Here is a 5,188-nt window from a genome sequence, read left to right as displayed (position 1 = left end):
GTTAACTCCAGTAACTGAATGAAAAAATTGATGTCTGGACCTTTGTATTTGTGACTGCCTGTGATGCACCGTCTGATGGCTTCAATACCTCTTTGATGGGGGATGTTGGTATATAAGCTGATTACGTCTATGGTGCACATCAGGTAATGGCGACAACTTTTCCAATTGTAACAAGAAGGCCGTAGTGTCTTTCAGACAGACCTTTTGATCTTGTACAACCGGCTGCAGAAAAAAATCCAAATACTTGGAAATATTGTAAAAAAGCGATTCTCTTGCTGCTATTATAGGTCTTCCTGGCGGATCCACAGGATTTTTGTGGAGTTTAGGAATCGTATAAAGAACCGGGATAATCGGCCAGTCCTGTGTTAATGTTTCCTTCATCTTGTAATCTATGATGTTATCTTCCACGGCTTTGTTCAAGATGTCATCTATTTCTGCTTTGAATGTGGACGTTGGATCCGAAAGTAATTCCTGATAGGTAGTTTCATCCGCAAGCTGTTTATATATTTCAGATTTATATGCCACCACATCCTGGACCACTATACCTCCGCCCTTATCTGCCGAGCGGATTATGATGTCTTTATAACCAGCTAGACTTTTCAAAGCTGCGCGTTCTTCCACAGACAAATTATTGATTTTAGATGTGTGATTCACCTGAGGTTCTTCAATCACATTATTCATGTGGTTAACGAAGCACTTGATGTTGTTATTGGAGGATACTGGGTCAAAAGTAGAAGGTTTGTGCAGGGGAATGTCCTGTGTCAATAGTGGGGGACTGTCTCCGAAATGTTCCTTCAGTCTTAACCTGCGACCGAATTTGTATAAGTCCACTTTATTTTTAAAAGTGTCAGGTTTCTTTGTGGGAACAAAGGATAACCCCTTATTCAACACCGACAATTCATCAGTTGTTAGAGAGCGTGATGACAAATTGAAAACTAAGTTTTCTTGTTCTTTGCTTTTTTGGACTTTCCTTGCCCATTGTCCACCACGGCGGGTGTAGGGCCTTTTTTGAGCTCTCTTGCCGCTCTTGTAGTGACCCCCGCTGGGGGTTTCCTCCCGTTTTTTGAAGATGTAGCCCCTGCACATTCTGTATCACTAGATGATAGTGCACTTGAGTTATCTGTATCCAAATTAAATCTTTTATTCCGTCGAAATTTAGGCCTCCTATTCGAATCAGTGCCCCGGTTATATGCCCACGCATACACTTTGTTTTCCAGATAATCTCTGTCTACAGTGTTACGCTTGGTTTTCTTGAATTGGATGAGGTCCAGGCGATATTTTTCTATATCTGTGGTTAATTTATTCAGTAAATCTTGAGAGGTTTCCACCTCAATTACTGCAGAATGACTCGCTTCAAATTTAGTGATTTTCTCTCTGGCTAGAAGAATCGGTTCTTTATACGATTCCTAAACTCCACAAAAACCCAGTGGATCCGCCAGGAAGACCTATAATAGCAGCAAGAGAATCGCTTTTTTACAATATTTCCAAGTATTTGGATTTTTTTCTGCAGCCAGTTGTACAAGATCAAAAGGTCTGTCTGAAAGACACTACGGCCTTCTTGTTACAATTGGAAAAGTTGTCGCCATTACCAGAGAACTACCTGATGTGCACCATAGACGTAATCAGCTTATATACCAACATCCCCCATCAAAGAGGTATTGAAGCCATCAGACGGTGCATCACAGGCAGTCACAAATACAAAGGTCCAGACATCAATTTTTTCATTCAGTTACTGGAGTTAACTTTAACACGGAATTATTTTATTTTTGATGGTAGATTCTATCGGCAAAGCTCGGGGTGCGCGATGGGGTCATGCGTGGCTCCGAGCTTCGCTAACATTTTCATGCGAGAAGTTGAAAATGAACTCTTCTTGACTAATCCTAATGTAGCGGGTAGTATTAAGGCATACTTCCGCTACATAGACGATATCTTTGTATTATGGTCAGGATCACAAGAGAGTTTCCAACAGGCCATGCTTGACATTAACCTGTTGGATGACTCCATCAAATTCACATATTCTACCAGTCACGAAGAAATACACTACCTAGATGTGGCTATCAAACAGGATCATCTCCACCACCTGCATACCTCTCTATTTGTCAAAGAAACCGACAGAAATACCACTCTACACGCAAATAGTCACCACCCGCCGACCCTAAAATGGGGATTGCCATATTCCCAATATATTAGGATCAGGCGCATCTGCAGTGATCAAGCTGAGACTATTAAACAGATGGACATTATGACACGAAAATTCATTGAAAGAGGCTACAAACTAAAATATTTAAAGGAAGCCAAAAACAGGGCTCTGATGCAAGATAGAACAAGCTTATTACATAAATCCCAAAAAACAGGAAATCCTGACTCTATAGTTTGGACACAAGATTTCTCTACCTCCAGTATGGGGACCATGCAGAAGGCCAAACAAATTTGGCCTATTATCACTCATGCCAAACAACTACAGTCCTTTAAAGGAACAAAAATTTTACCCTCTTATCGGAGAGGAAGAAATATTAAAGACTGGGTGGTACAGAACGACGTCTCCAATCTTAAAGCCTCACCGCCTATTCATTTCTTGACGAGGAAGCCGGGCAATTTTAAATGTCTTGGGTGCACCACATGCAGCAGCTTGGAACCAGGTGCTGTTTTTTATCATCCGCGCTCAGGAAAGGAGTTTAGGATTAAACGACCTTATACATGCACGAGCCGATACGTTATATATTATATCAAATGCCCCTGCGGGTTGCTATACATTGGCAAAACTATTCATCAATTTAAAGAAAGAATAGCATTACATCGATCTAGTATCCGTGCGGCGTTGGAGGGACGGGGCTCTGACCAGCCGGTAGCCCGCCACTTTAAGGAGTTGCAACATAGCATGTCGTCTATACGTTATAAGATCATTGATGGAGTACCAGAATCCCCGAGAGGAGGAAATCGTGGTCGTATCCTACTCCAAAAAGAATCCTGGTGGATCCATGCATTACAGTCCGTGAAGCCTTTTGGACTCAATGACATTTTATCATTCACTAGCTTCTTGTAGTTTAATATATAAAACTGCTTTTTCCCATTTATTTATAGCTGGTGTGTGCCGTGCTGCAATTCTATTATGAGCTGCAGACAACTGTTATAATAATTTAGTCTTATTTAGAATTGTCACAGCAGTTCCTATGTTTTCTTAGGCAGACAGTTTGTTTTCACATGGTATTAGGTTTTATATAATACAGTCTATTTGTCCCCTCGGATCTACAGTGCTTTATGTATTGCGGGCCACGGGTGAATCATTGCTGCATGCTTTTATTTCCATAGTTTGGACGGGTTGCCATGGTGATGGGACGTCACTAAATTTTTCTCCACGCCCCCCTATGACGCTGGGTCGCCGGCGCGGGTGCGCGCCAATGACGTCATCGGGTCACAGCGGGTACCGTGGAAGCAAGTGCACGAGGTGTGGGTAAGGTATAAATGTTTTATCTTTTGTATGTTACAGATTGTCTTGATAAAAGGGCAGAAGCCCTGAAACGTTGACCACATTACTGTGTCTGCGGGTTTATTAAGTCTCCACGAGTGCCAGCTTTCTTTGGATCTATATATATATATATATGTGTGTGTATATATATATATATATATATATATATATATATATATATATATATATATATATATATATATATATATATATATATATATGTGTGTGTGTGTATATATATATATATATATATATATATATATATGTGTGTATATATATATATATATATTTATGTGTATATGTATATATATATATATATATGTGTGTGTGTATATATATATATATATATATATATATATATATATATATATATATATATGTATGTATATATATATATATATATATATATATATATATGTATGTATATGTGTATATATATATGTATGTGTATATGTGTGTGTGTTTATATATATATATGTGTATATATCCAGAGAAAGTACAGGCACTCACCACTTCCTTGATGATAAAGAAATTTATTGCCACTCACAGGTATGTCTCACATAAAGACGGTCAACAGCATGTCAGCATATCGTGTCGACGATGGCTGCTGGGTATGTACCTGCTGTGATCTTTTCTGTCTTGAAAAAGGCTCAGATGGAGCCGAAACGTCGACACGATATGCTGACATGCTGTTGACCGTCTCTATGTGAGACATACCTGTGAGTGGCAATACATTTCTTTATCATCAAGGAAGTGGTGAGTGCCTGTACTTTCTCTGGATATATTTTGGACTTCTTGGGAGCCCTTCACGGAGCACCGCCCATGTTGTGGACTGCAGCAGTGAGTGTGGACTTAATGGATATATATGTATATATATATATATATGTATGTGTACATGTGTGTGTATGTATATATATATATATATATATATATATATATATATATATATATATATATATATATAATATAATTTATTGGCATATGTGGGGGGAGTGTTATCAAAATTGTATTGGTTTCCTTCCCTCAGACCCCTCTGGGTTCTGGGATTATTTTTTGCCCGCTTACTATTCCTTGCTGTCGACATTTACTAAGCTTCTGTCGACCATAACGTTCCTGGTAGATCCACATCGGGGGCATGTCAGTACATGGTCATACACATTCACAACACATTACCGTCACTAGGGACCTGACAGGTCTGGACAATCCACTTGCGTATAGGTTATATCTATATGTGTATATATGTAGATATAGGTTTATATATGCATGGTTAGGATATATGTGTTTTATTGTGTATTACATGATGTATATCCATGAATGCTGAAATAATGGTATTCTTATCATGTACTGGTCGCCCTGTTGATTAAGCTCTAGATTGGCCGTGACGAGTTGGTTCGATCCTCTCAAGGAGTACGAATATTCTTCTCTTCACATCGCGGAGAGAAAATTATGACAGTCAACTCCTGGTCGACGCAGAGCCCGGTCGCAAAGGATCATACACAGGCAGCTAAGTGAAATTTTATTTCTATACTTTGACCTTGTTGCGCTGTATGCACTTGAGGGAGTGTTGTATTCGGGTAGGCATCCGATAGAATTACCCTACCCAGTGTGGGTGGGCTTGCCTATGTTTGTTCTACCGTATAACATTACAGCAGGCTGCCCCGTGACAGCAGGAGGTGTGACAATTGAAAATTGCGGAGGATGTCTCCGGGTGATGATGGAGGG

Source organism: Pseudophryne corroboree, chromosome 3 (genome assembly GCF_028390025.1).
Source record: "Pseudophryne corroboree isolate aPseCor3 chromosome 3, aPseCor3.hap2, whole genome shotgun sequence".
Lineage (NCBI taxonomy): Eukaryota > Metazoa > Chordata > Amphibia > Anura > Myobatrachidae > Pseudophryne > Pseudophryne corroboree.
The sequence above is the reverse complement of the archived record's forward strand: the minus strand, read 5'-3'. Positions refer to the sequence as shown.